The following is a 14,466-nucleotide window of genomic DNA, read 5'->3' as shown; positions in this document are numbered from 1 at the left end:
TCTTGACCTGAGGCAAAATCAAGAGCCGGACATTTAACCAACTGAGCCACCCAGGCACCCCCTTCATATCTTATTTCTACTTGTGGAGAGATATTATTTAGGAATTAAATTTCTCATTTATTGACTCACCTACACCTATTTAAATACGTAATTTCTCCTGTTGATTATAGAGACTTGGTACTAAGAATGAGAGAGCTATTTTGAAAGTATCTTAAAATTTATAAATTTCTTTTTAGTTACTTAAGAATAAAACGCCCTTGATTCTTTGCTTTGTATCGATACCCTCCCTCCACACTTAGAGGCAAATGAAATAAACTCTTCACCAGCATTAATGAATCAATCAGCCTCACACATCTTCAGCTTGAGTCCAGAGATAAGAGAATGGGCCAAAATACTGAGATGAGTGGGCCTTATTTGTGAAGGAGCCACAGAAGCCGGGGGCATGCATGAGACTTTTTTTTTTTTTTTTTTTTTTTTTTGGCTCAAATTGATGTAACCTGGAGTTTGTTTGATCTTGGGAGTTAAGTGGGTCAGTCTATCAAAAAGCCATTGTAACAGAGTGCCTTGAGGAAGTTGGTGCTGGAAAGAAGACATTTTTAAAACATGCACACGGAGTGAAGATATCTGGGAAACAGAAACCCTTTTAATATTTTTATTCATAGATACAGTAATTCACTATCCTGTGTCAAACGCCTGGAAGTGCTGGCATGGAGTGAGGACAGGACATCTGCTCCCTGGGGCTGGGCACGTGCCATCAGACTGAAAGGAGGCCCACCGAGAATGGGTGAGTACTTGGGGGTGAAAGGAAGTCTCCCCATCCCAGCAGACACATCGGGAGCACCCAAGAAACTGAGCACATACTGTCTCCAACCTCAGGCAGAGACTCAGAAAGAGCCAAAGTTGTTGGCTTTGCTGGAATTTATGGCCCATTGAGCATGTTGGAAGAAGGCATGGGTATGTAAGGGGCAGACACTTTCATCCTGTGGGATACCAGGGAAACAATGGCAAAACTAGAACACAGAAGACACGGTTTAATTAACGTAGCAGGTTGTGGGCAGTGTTCTGCCTGAGCTGAGAAAGGAATTCAAAATCCTTCTTGCCGCCACTTTCTCAGAGACAGAATTTCTGAAGTTCTTGTAAATAAATAAACAGCTAACACGTAATGAGCACTTACTGTGTGTGCAAGGCACTATTCTAAAGAGTTTTATGTGCAAATAATTAATTTTCATTACAGTAACTCAATATGCTGTAACATAGTATAGAGCATACTGTTCTTTCCCATGGTTTATTGATGAGACAATGGATTCTGTAATTTTTTTTTTTTTTTTATGGATTCTGTCATTGAAGTCAATACGGCATACTGCCTCTGTGGTTTCCAGAGGTGGCTAGGTACTTGGTGAACGTGGTCAATAATATTGATCAGGAGGTAATAAAGCATTACGTGTCAACACTGAAGGTAGAAGAGGAACTGGAAGAACCTGGAAGACCGTGTTGCTAAAAACTCATCAATTTAGTACGATGACCTACTTGGAAGTGATCTTTTCCTTAGCACAGAGCTTCTGGGATGTGAAAGGCACCCACCTCCTTGCTCAGAAATGTCTGAGGGCCAACTTTAAAGGTTCGTTGGAAACCCCATTGCACATTTTTGATTGATAAAGCCATTGAAGGAGAAATTTAACTCCTTCTTCCTTTGTAAAAGAACCTCCAGGGAGGCAGCAACTGGACTCCCAAGAGGGTTGATCGTGTGGTCAGTTAACAGATACCAGCAGACTTAGAATTTGAGGCTTCTCTCCAATACTCATCAATTTCACCCTAAATTCATTGAAATACTAGCATGTGTTGGTTTACTTTTTGTAAGTCTGGTGTCTTCTTTCCCTTTTCTTCCCTCCCCCCTTTTCTTTCCTTCCCCCACCTCCCTTTCCTCTTTCTTTTCTGTTTTCCCTTGCTCTTTTATTGAAGGACTATTCACTGAGCACGTACTATATTGCAGGCAATGTTAGGTGCTGGGTATTCACTGATGAACAGCAATAGATATGGTCTCTGAACCCCATGAAGTTTATCATTTAATGGGTGAGGCCACCAAATAGCCACATAGATACATAAGGAAAATCACAACTGTGAGAAGAGCCCCAGAGAGAGCATATGATTTTGTGAGACCACGGCAGGGCTCTTCGGCCTAGTCAGGGAGAGCAGGGCAGGGTTGTCTGATGAGACAATGATTAAGCTAAGGAACAGAGGGTGGATTGGAACTGGACAGACAGGTGCATGAAGAAGAAGCCCAGGAGAGCAACTCATGTGGCAGCCTGGCCACCGAATCTGTGACAGCATCAGACCGAGAGAGCTCTGTTTGGGGAGGTGCAGAGAGCAAACGGAACTGGTAGGAGGTGAATCTGAAAGGTAGGGGGCAAAGACAAAGAATGGAGGGCCTAGTGGGCCACATTCAAGGTGTGTCTTTGTCGGACGAGTCATAGGTCAGAGGCATGGGGTGGTACAGCCAGATTTGCATCTTGAAGAGAGCACTCCACCTCCAGGAAAGGCAGACTTGGATGGAGAGCAGGGCTGGATTTGCACGGACCCTTTTCAGGTTATCGTGCACGGCATTTTGGGCCTGATGTTCCTCTGCGATATCCTTTGCAGCATAGGTCAACTATCGGTGCATTGGGGCTTCAAGTTCTCCTGTTATCATACATTGTCTTTTTATGAAAAGTACCCAAAAAGAGGGAAGTCAGACAAGTCTAGGTGTTATTGCTTAATAAGACTAACTATTACAGAAATCTCACAAAGTCTGGTTGTTGGTTTAACAAATATAATCGGAGAAAAAAAGACCTTTGCTTCATGCTTGTAGAAACTTTAGTATCAAGGATACAGGCATCGTTTTAAACTTATTATTCAGGTAGTTTTATCTGATTTTTTGGACTTGTGTTTATGGTAAAGTGAAGGTCTAAGTGAAGCCTATAATGACTACAACTATCTCCACTTAGGCCACTTAATAAAAATAAAATCACTAGATATGTATTCTCTTCTCTCTCATCTCAATTCTTAGCTCCTCTGGTTGTCCCCATCTGCAGCCTCTGCAGCGGAATTCAGCATCTCCAATGTGTCCTTTGGTTTTCTCTGCTTAATACTTGTGGGTTGACAAATCCCAGAGGGCTTACTAGGCTCTGAGGATGGCGATGAGGCTGAAGAGGCAGATCGCAGATGGTCTAGGGATTTGTGATGTGTGTACCACAGAGTCTCGTAGCAACACTATCTGCACTTAAAAGAGGGCTAAAAGTTTAAGTAAGTCCCTGGATGGATGAGATACTATCGTACAGTTGATCCTTGAGCAACACAAGTTTGAACTGTGTGGACCCACTTATATGGGGATTGTTTTCTGTAAATATGGTATGGTGTCATGTTATTTTCTTAACATTTCATTTCTTTAGCTTACTTTATTGTCAGAATACAGCATGTAATACATATAACATACAAAATAGGTGTTAATGGACTGTATATGTTATTGGTAAGGCTTCCGGTAAGCTGATAGTAGTTAAGTGTTTGGGGAGTCAATAGTTACGTGAAAATTTGTGTACGTCATGGAGGACCTTGCTGAACCCCATGTAACCTACTAGTGTATTTGAGGCAACAAATACCCTGCAACTGAGGACAATAATTTATGTCACAATAAATCTGAAATGCAATTTTTTTTTTAATTAAAAAAACTTTAGGTGCACAAAACATCAAAAGTCAATGCTTCCTCAAAGATCCATTAGTTTTCAGAGCTTTCTTGGCTTTGCTTAAGGTACATAATATTGCCAAGACCATTGTGAGAACACTCAGAGGGGCCATGGTGATATGAAGGAACAAATTTGGGACAGGAACTTTTATAGCAATAGCATATGCTGTAGGTACAGAAATCATCCAACTACCACAGCACAACTGTTTATAGTAGATAAACAACTGCTTTATCTACTATAGTCACCCCCCACCCCCGCAAAATCCCACTTCAACTCTAACTTGAAGCCAAATTCATTACCATTTTCTGCCTGTGGACTATATACAGGATATGAAAAGTAAGGAAATTGTGATTATTTTAGGAGGGAAGACTATTTGAGGTAGACAGACAGGTTCATTCCTTCAATAAATATAAATACACATTAGCCAGGTATAATGGAAAGCACTCATAAGAGAGCAGTGAACAAGGTATAAGTCTTATTTTCAAGGAGTTTACAGTCCAGTGGGGAAGGTTGACCATTAAAAGAGCAATTGCATACTATATATAATAAATGCTACACTATATTCAAATGGAGAACATGTAAGAGGGGGCACCTGCCAAGATAGACTTTCTGGAGGAAGTGGCTTCTACACTGATAAGAGTCAGTCAGGGACAGTAGGGAGGAGACTGAGGAAGGGGGCTTTTCATACAGAGGCAACAGTATGTACAAACACCTATAGTATGGCGCCAGCTGGGAAGTGAGGAATGCTTACCACACCATATGGAATAAAGGACTTAGGGAAGAACCCCAGTGGCACAGGACCGTGAATATTGCCAGGCTTAGCCATGGCTGGCTCCTGCTCTTCAGATAGATGAGATGAAGCAGGCAAGGCCTTGGGGTTTCAGCAGATTAGGGTCTGGGGGTGATAACAGTGTCTGATACCTCCCAGGGCAGCCACATGGGTTTCGTAAGGCTCTTGTCCCTCCCACACATTGCATTCTGTTATTTCCTTACACAAAGGCTTGATATTAAAAAGGGCTATGATGAGTAAAAAGAGAGCACCGTTTGTCCTAGAGACCTTATTTTAATGGAGGAAAAGTACTTCGATATATTTTTTCCTCCTGAATTTTTTGTCTGTTGCTTTCATTTGTGATTCCTTCAATTTCTATACTTTCTGTAATTTATCAGAATTTTTTGGGCATTCATTATTTGGGTGATCCCCTTTGTTGTTTAAAGGAAAGAGAGCAGGAACCTCACACAGAGACCCATGGCATGGCCCTAGACAGGGGCAGAATCCTGGCATCAACTCTTGGGCCAGAAATCAGCCCCCCAACTTGCCAACTGAGGGCTCTTTGCGGATGAGGCCTAGGTCCTTCGTTGTGGACCAGTACTTGCTCCTGAGAGGCCTCAGAAAGAATTCTCCGGCTTTGCTGGTTGGTGGTCAGGCTAAGGCAGCAGGTTGAAAGGAGGGCTGTTGGAGCTGTCCGTGTTACTTACCCCATTGAGTGCCTTGTCACCTTTTTCCTGGGCTTTGTTGCTCAACCTAGCTGCAAGCCATTCTGCCTTCATTCTTGATCAGGACCCTTATCATATTGGTCAAGCCACGATATTTTTGGCTGCATTTTAATCTTGACCTCATCAGCTCCTTACTCAACTGACCACACTTTCCTCCACTCTGCCTGGATCTATTGCCACATTGTTCTGCTCTGGTTTCTGCTGAATGCCCTTGGATTTCTTTTCTAGTCAAAAAATAACTCTGTTTTATTGAGAGCGATGAACATGCTCTCAGGTTTTGTTTTGTGTTTTTCAAATTTAAATGAACATCTGAAAAAGCTTTCTGGCTATTTAATTTCTATGGGATGAAAGGCAGCTCTCATCAAAATAATAATGGAAACTGAGACAGGTCACTTTTATAAGCTGTTGTCTTCTAGAGCTGAATATTTGATTAAAAGTCATAAAATAGCATTTGCAGCCAGTATATCTAGGGTTGTATTCCATAGATGTGAAGGGAAAATGTCAGCTCAAATCTTAAAAAAATGTGAGGAATCCTGAATTGATTAATTTTTCAATTATTCTTGATGACAAATGACTTGTCTTTCAATTCTAGATGGAAATCAAAGGTGTTCATCAGTTCCAGGTAAATGTTGACTCTTCTGTCTCATAAAAAAGCACTTAGACTTGATGGATGGAATTAAAGGGTGAAATGGGGTCTCTTAGCAAAAACAAACATTCTGACAAGATTGCTGATTTTTCTTTCTTCTTGCAAATTAGTTAACTTAGAAGTATTCTGATAGCAATTATTAGCCAAGTTTTAGCCTATCAGCATATTAAATGACCTGGTGGGTCTAAATTAAAAACTACCTATAATGTAAAAAGCACTGAATAAAATATGCCACAGATTTGAGGCTTGACATATATATGAAATAGCTATGCCATATTTCAGATATTCAAGATGGCTTACTAGAGCCTAAACATATGTGACAATGCAAAGTCTACAGAGTTTTTTTTTTTTTTAATTTATTTATGTATTTTTAAATACTTCTTCCCCAATTGCTCTGGATAAATCATAAAGATTTTAATATTTTTGCCCTCCCTTTTATGATATACTACCTATAGTTAAGCATGTATGTACTACCTTTCTGAAACCTTTTGTGCTTTTGCTCTAATTCCCTGTCTCTCAGTACGTACACCATGAGGATTCTGGGGAGATGGAAGTTTGAATGTATCCCAATGCTCCCCTTTATTAACTGTTCACTATTCCCCACCTTGCCCAAGCCAAATAGCAGTAGGATTTATCAGAAAGAGTGGCCCAAATGTGGGCCAAGAGTGAGGCTCAGGCTCTGCCACAGCCTGGACAGTCCCTGTATGGGGTCTGGGGATTAAAAAGCAGAGATCACTGGAGTTGGAATTTGGTGGGATTATGAGGAAGTCTGAGCTCTTGAGGATCTGTGAATTTCTCAGAAGATGGCTAGAACTTACCCATGTGCAAGAATCCCTAAGGAGACCTGCTACACTTCTAGAAATAAAAATTGCTGAGTATATGGGCCGAGTCTATCCCATTTACCCTTCTCTAGGCTGGAGACTAAGAAGACCAGAGAAGGGAGATGCTTCCTCCTGGTACCATGGACAGGGACTACTGCTTACCTGCTGGAACGCTGCCCCCTGACTGGGGAGGGCCTGGATTTCTGTGCACACACACATGCATGTGAATGCACATACATTCACATGCATAAACACACATACATACATGCACACACATGCACACAAATGCATACACACATGCATGCACATGCACACACTCACATGCACACACTCTGTTATAGGAGGGGTTGCTCTCACTTGAAGCCTCTCAACAGCTTTATCTGAGCCCCAGTGAGTGGATAAAAACAGACAAAATGACAAACAAGAAGAGAAAGGAAGGACAGAATGACATGTGAAATTACAAAAATAATTAGAATGTATAGATTTATTACACATAGCACACAAGACTTTCAGAACTGAAAATGTGACATTTTTTCTTTAACTGGTGAGATGAAATTAGTGCTGGGAAGACTAAGGAAGGACTGTCTCAAAACATAGAATAAAAATATAAAGAGGGATGAAAGGGACAGAGCCCAGCAATGTAACACACAAAAAACATCAGCCGTGAAAAAAACTTCTGAAAGTTTCATAATTAAGCAAATAATGGAATAATATTTCTCTGAGTTGAAGTAGGACTTAAGTCTGTAGAGTTAAATGTGTCCCTGAAGCTCATCGAAGACTGATATAAAGGACACACATGGACATATTCTGGCTAACTTTCTGTTGCTGAGAATAAAGAGAAAAACCTTCACATTCTAAGAAAGAATGAATAGGTTACTTATGAGGGACAGACAGAAGATTAGAAATGGCTCATTTGCAGCTTTGGAAGCTCATCAGAGAATATGCATAGATTTCTAAGAAGAACTCTTATTCCAGGATCCCTATATGCAGCAAAGATATCATCACCTGCCAGGGTGAGTGATATTTACACATATTCGGGATTCAGAGATGGTATCATCCATAAACCCCATCTGTAGACAATACACAGAAATAGACTCTAACTAAACAATAAACGTACCACCACAGACACTTTACGTGGGAGAGGATTAAAAGGAGGAGGAAGCAGAAGTTAGCAAGAATAATCCTGCGGTAGTTACTAAAAATCTACAAGCAAAGGAAATACAAAGAGAGAGAGACAAACCAAGAAACAGACTCTCAACTATAGAGAAAACGCTGAGGGTTGCCAGAGGAGGGGCAGATGGGTTAAATAGTGATGGGGACTGGGGAGTGCAGTTGTGATGAGCACCAGGTGATGTATAGAAGTGCTGACTCACCACATTGTACACCCGAAACTAATATAACACCGCATGTGAACTGGAATTTAAAATAAAACAAAATAGAATTAAAAATAAATAATTACATTCAAGTTTAAAAAAGATCTAGTCGTCCAGAAGCAAAAGCATTAAAAGTATTAAATTACATCATTAGAACCTAGGAGTCAGCGTTGTGAGTGATGGTACAGAAAGGGAAAGAATAAGTGAAATTTCTCATTTAGGGGAAGAGAAAGCAAAAATATCCCAAAGATTTCCCATGATACAGCCACAGGGGAAAGGGCAGAAGAAGAAGAAGGGAGAATATAATGCTAGGAATCCCCGATGGCTGACAAAACAAATAAATGTGTGTTTGGTAATGAGTCTGAGGAGAGGTCACTACTAGGAAAGTGTCAGAGGACAGGAGGACCTTCTACATAAACAATAATCTATAGGGATATGAGTGTTGGGGTGCCTGGTTGGCTCAGTTGGTTGGGCATCTGACTTTGCTCAGGTTTGTGGGTTCGAGCTTTGTGGGTTCGAGCTCAGGTTTGTGGGTTCGTGCTTTGTGGGTTCGAGCCCCGTGTCGGGCTCTGTGCTGACAGCTTGGAGCCTGGAGTCTGCTTCGGATTCTGTGTCTCCCTCTCTCTCTGCCCCTCACCCGCTCACACTCTGTCTCTCTCTGTCTCTCAAAAATAAAAGATAAATATTAAAAAGAAATTCAAAAAAGATAGGGACATGAGTGTTTACTTGACCAAACCCGTGACAGAAGAAAAAGAAAAAGGGAAAACCAGAAAGTGAAATTAATACAAGATGGAATGGAAAAAGCCAAAATTAGAAATAAAATGGTGGGAAAATAGTTCTTGGAAAACAATGGAAACAGAAGGAGGGCAAGGATGACAACAGTATCAGGCAAGGTGAAACCTAAGGATAAAAATTAAAAATACTCAGTGTAACAGAGTGACATCTTACAATCACAAGATACCCGCTCATGAAAAAGAAATATCATGATGGGCACCTGGATGGCTTAGTTGGTTAAGCGTTCCACTCTTGGTTTCAGCTCAGGTCATGAGCTCATGATTTTTTCATTTAAGCCCCACGTCTGGCTCTGCACTGACAATGCAGAGCCTGGTTGGGACTCTCTCCCTTTCTATCTGCCCTCCCCTGCTCATTCTCTCTCTGTCTCTCTCAAACTAAATAAGTAAACCTAAAAACATTTAGAAATGAAATAAGAATCTGATTAAAATAGTAGTAAATTTTGGGGTGCCTGGGTGGCTCAGTTGGTTGAGCATCTGACTTTTGATTTTGGCTCAGGTCATGATCCCAGGGTCATGGGTTTGAGACCCATATTGGGCTCAGAGTGGAGCCTGCTTGGGATTCTCTGTCTCCCTCTGCCCCTCTCCCCCACTCTTGCTCTCTCTCTCTCTCTCTAAAAAAAAAAAAAAGGTAGAAAATTCTAATGTACTTCTTTCGAAATCAGGTTCAGTGGGTCAAAAATCAGTAAAGGCAGAAAGAAATTGAATAATGTAATAAATTTAAATATATAATTTATATCTTTGGATTAAGAATATAGTTATTTTTCTCTTCTTTATGTTTAGGGAAATAATAAAAACTGGTCATGTACTGGCCACAAGGGAAACCTTAGCAAAATAGCCAAGATACTTCACAGGGCATACTCTCTGGCAATAATAAATGAAATTATAAATTGACAACAAGAATATGAAACATAGTTTTAAATAATATGAGAACAATGGAGAAATCTAAGAAAGAATGAAAAGGATTACATGACACAAAAATATATGGGATAAATGACAGTTGGTCCTTGCTGCCTTGATTAATAAGAGTATAGGCCAAGAACATAGGAGTTTATACTCATTTGTGAAATTATAATAGAACAAAGTTAAGAAAAGAAAGTAGGAAAACAGAATTAGCAAAAATAGAAGTTGAAATATATGTGAAAATGTGTACTAAAGTTAAGTGAAAAATATCTTATTTTTTGAAAAGCCCTATAAATGCATAAGCCCTCTAAGGAAAAAGATACAAATTAAACAAGACTTAGAAACAGGAAGGAGAAACAGAAGAAATGAAAATAATTATAAGACATTACTATGTGCACTCGTTGGCATCAAATTTGGAAACCTAGAGGACATTGATGATTTTACAGTAAACAATAAATTGTCAATTTGGAATGAAATAGGAAATTCAAATAGATGTTAGAAGATACTAGAAATAGGATGAAAACCTATTATTAAAAAAACACTAAGAGTTGATAGTTTCATATCTAAGTTCTATATAATGCTTAAAGAAAAGATAATTCCCGAGTCATTTACATTAACCCAGATCATATGTCAAGATGGGAAGATCCCAACTCACTTTCTGAAGCGTGTAAAAATTAAATACCGAACATATACAGGTGGTACAAAAAGAATAATGTAGATCAATGTCACTTATGAATAGGGGTATAAACATTTTAGATACAGTGTTAACAAATAGAATAAAAAGAATACTACACTGACCAAGTCGCGTTAATTCAAGGAGAGCAAGGAAGGTTCAATATTAAGAAATATATCAACATAATACATCAAAAAGTGGAGGAGAAAACCAATATGGTATTGTCAGGGGTCATCGAAAATATTTGATATTAATAATTAATAGTAAAAATATTTGTTCATTTTTGTTGTATTGGTAAAGTAAAAACACTAAGATACAAATAAATGGAAACTACTTAAATATATTGAATTTTTTTCCTTTCTTTTTAAATTTTATTTTAACTCTTGTGTAGTTAACATGCAGTGTTATATTAGTTTCAGGTGTGCAATGTCACTAGTGATTCAACACTTCCGTGCATCCCCTGGTGCTCATCACAAGTGCACTCCTGAATCCCCATCATCTATTGAAATTTCTTCTCAAAAATTGTCAATGATTAAAATGTAAAACCACAGACTGATTTCTAAACACAGACAAAATTATTCACTTTTTAATGAATAGGTGAAATTAACGAATCAGTGAAACCAAAATCACTCAAATTGTTTTGCAGATTCTACTAAATTTCACGGGAGAAAAAATGAAATAATTGCTGTGCAGTTTGGAAAATAAAGCATCCTCGCAGAAGGATCCTTTCTGGGCTACCTCCTGTCAGGGAGGAGGTCAGGGTGAATTCTACAATGTCACAGGGTACTGGTTAAGGAATAGGTTTTACTGATAAAAGGGAAAACTCAAAGACCAGAGTTTATAAGAGAACAGCGGGATGTGTGGAGACCCAGTTTTTCATCCTGGAAAGCCTAGATGGGCCTGGGCATCTCTGAACATGGCCCGTGTTCCATCCCCCAAGGATGCTGCTATTCTCGTCAATCTCTCTTCCTGCAGGATGAACGCAAGGAAGGAGCTTCTTCTGTGGAAGGTCACAAAGACTGCAACCAAGCAGTCTGGGTGTGCAATGATAGGTATTTCCAGTAGTTTCTGGGAGAGCCAGTTGCCCTGCACCTGCAGATCTTGGTGGAAGCATGGACCTTGATGGCCATGAGGCATCACAATGACCTTTGGCCAGAGGAAGAAGGTCTCAGCTGAGTTTGAGTACAGCTTGGCTTGCTGGCAAAATGGGACACCCTAGAATGAGTATCAGGGTTGCTTCTGCTTCTTGAATAATGGAGAGAAAAAGCAAACTATTTCCTTTGCCTGGAAATATGATTTTATAAAAAGAAACCCAGAAGGCTTGACTTTAAAAGATAAGTATAAAAATAACAGAAATATCAGTAGCTTCTTAATTGTTATCAATTACCAGCTGAACACAGAAATGTGAAAAATGTAATTCACAATAACCACAAAAGCTATGAACTATTCAGGAATGACTTTAATAGGGAATCTATATTAAGAATTATTATAGAAGTTTTAGGGGGGATAAAAAAAGTTTTTTTTCAACTAGCATGAAGATATACCTGACCATGGATGGAAATGTTTAATTACTGAAAATCATTACTACATTTTTCTAAAATTTATACATTATAGACAATTAAATCCTAATTAGAATGACAATTTAGATAAAAGCTCGCTATAGAAGATAAATGTCTGAGAATGAGCAAGAAAATAATGTCAGATATCAAAAGGTAATACATAGTCTTACCTTTATAAAAGGTAAATAAATTAATAAAGCTTAATAAAAGCTATTTATAAAATAAAAGAGAATCATAGATCTCAGATATATGGGAATTTAATATGTGACAAACTTAGTATTTCAATTCAATTGTTATACATATTATATATATATATATAAATGTTGCTAGCACAAATGGAAATTTATCTAGAAGAAAATAAAATTGGACCCTTACCTCATACACACAAAAAACACAAAATTTCATATGAATTCAAAAAGTAAATGAAAAAAAAAACACTTAAATCTTAAAAAGATGATTGAGATGACTAGGAATTGAGGATCCCTTTCTAAGGAAGATAAGAAATCCAGAAGCTATAAAATAAAGATCCTACATAAGCAACATAAACAGACAGTGGCTTAGAAAAACAATGTGCAAAGCATGTTCTATCTTTTCTTCAAGATATAAATCCCTGAATGTCATGGGAAGGAATAATATAAATACAATCATCATATATGATATGATTGCATTTGTGTGCATGTGTGTGTGTGTGTTTATAGAAAGATGTGTGAAATATGTTCACCAAGTATCCATGCTGGTTCTTTCGGGAGAGTGGTAATTTACACCTTTATGTATTTGCTAAAAAAATGTTATCATGATCCTGTTTAATTTATATATCCAGCAAGAAGCTTTTTTCTTAAAACAAACAAACAAACAAAACAAACAGAAAGAGTCCACATCCTTCTGGGCATGGTTGTGGGCATTTAAGCCCTGAGACCTCTGGTATTCTGAGATTTGCACGAGACTGGCGCTGGTTAAAAAAAAATTAACCTGTCGCTTCTGAAAATGCTCTCCTGTTTGAACACTGTCATCAATATTGGATTCATTTTTAGACAGAAACCCTTGGTCAGGCAGCATAATGAATCTGGTATTGCCCTGTTTCTTAGGATTTTGACATTCATATTTGTATCTTTTGTTCTCTCCTTGTTGATGGCTGCAGCCTCTACTCCCCAGTCAGTGCCTTGTGGGTTTCCTGGGGCTCCTATCTTGTGAATACATGCATCACAGGACAAAGGGACAAATCGCCGGAATGCCATCAAAGGTACTCTGTCATTTATTTTGTGGGTGTTGAAAGGCACCAGCTGCCCTTCAGAAAACCAATAACCCTCAGGAAGAAAATGGTATATCGTACGCTTTCTCTGCTTTAAAAATATGACAGCAATTGTGTAATGCTCCACAATTTTAGATTATTAGTATGGGGAGTGACTTTTGGTCAGATACTTCCTGACCTGGGTATAAGTGGTTGCTCTCCAGGTTTTGAAGGAGGCTTGCAGAGACCCTGAAGGGGACATAAAAATTTGGTGAAGGATCTGGACAAGGAGCCCTCCACAGCTGTAAGACTGATGGAGCTTGAAAGGAATTTAGGGGACCCTCAGTTTCTACTTCCTGACTTTAAACAGGGATGTGCCCACAGCCTGAATTTTTCAAATCAAATATTTTTAACCACATGCTAATTTAGATTTTTCTTGTTTCCCACATGTATGGTGGGACCTTCAGGGACAAAAAATGTCTTTACATTGAAATTTGTTAAGAGGGTGCTATTTATTAGGACTTTTTTTTTTTTAACTAATGTTAATCTGTGTTTTTGGAGTTCATAAAAATGGTTAAACAGAGACTGAAGGAGATTCTTTCACTTGGGATATCATAAAGATGATGGAGGTGGACTGAACTGTACTGTAGAGTCAGAGACACCCAGATATTACTTGGTTAACCCAGGCATAAGTAGCTAAGTGCACATGTATGAGTGTGTGTGTATGTACATATCTAAGGACGGGTGGCCTCATCTTTTACAAAAATCACCTCATCTCTTACTGAAAACACCGGTGTGTAACAAGTAGTCTGAAGAGGCTTGAACTGTGATGCTAATTTTCTGTTTCTTCCAGCTCTGAAACTAGGGAAAACCATCCATTTTCGTTCAGTGCTGGTTGATTTTTCTTCATCATCTTGGCTCTGTGTTCTCTATTAATCTTCCCTTTGTTCACAGCAATTATACTCCTGAATAATTACTTACTTGCATCAGGGCGTTGAATACCAGTTGGTCTATGATTGTTTATTCCACAAGAATGACTCTCCATCTGTACAGGAGGGTGTCTGTCCCTGAACTGAGGGTCCTTCCTCAGCCTTGGGGTGCAGGAGCTCAGGCGTCTACTCTGGCTTTTGCCAAAAGCTGGTGTGACACCAGGAAGGGTTTTCTATTACAGAAACAGAAGTTACCAAAGCTCTTTCTTTTTAAGTTTATTTATATATTTTGAGAGAGAGAGCAAATGGGGAAGGAGCAGAGAGAGGGAGAGA

The 14,466-nt window shown here is 39.0% G+C and overlaps 1 long non-coding RNA gene across 3 annotated transcripts in view; it reads left to right on the top strand.

Moving 5' to 3' along the window:
• LOC122232327 overlaps positions 1-14,466 on the top strand; it is a 108,835-nt gene that overhangs the window by 3,433 nt on the left and 90,936 nt on the right. For 2 of the 3 annotated variants that reach the window (XR_006209677.1, XR_006209676.1), the window contains exons 2-3: positions 663-784; positions 13,115-13,216. This is a non-coding gene — a long non-coding RNA (uncharacterized LOC122232327). Of the gene's footprint in view, positions 1-662; positions 785-5,802; positions 5,833-13,114; positions 13,217-14,466 lie in introns of all 3 variants that reach the window. The other variant, XR_006209678.1, reaches the window with a different exon arrangement.

This window comes from Panthera tigris, chromosome D3, assembly GCF_018350195.1.
Source record: "Panthera tigris isolate Pti1 chromosome D3, P.tigris_Pti1_mat1.1, whole genome shotgun sequence".
Taxonomy (NCBI): domain Eukaryota; kingdom Metazoa; phylum Chordata; class Mammalia; order Carnivora; family Felidae; genus Panthera; species Panthera tigris.
Note: the sequence above shows the minus strand (reverse complement) of the source record. Positions and strands in the feature narration are given on the sequence as shown.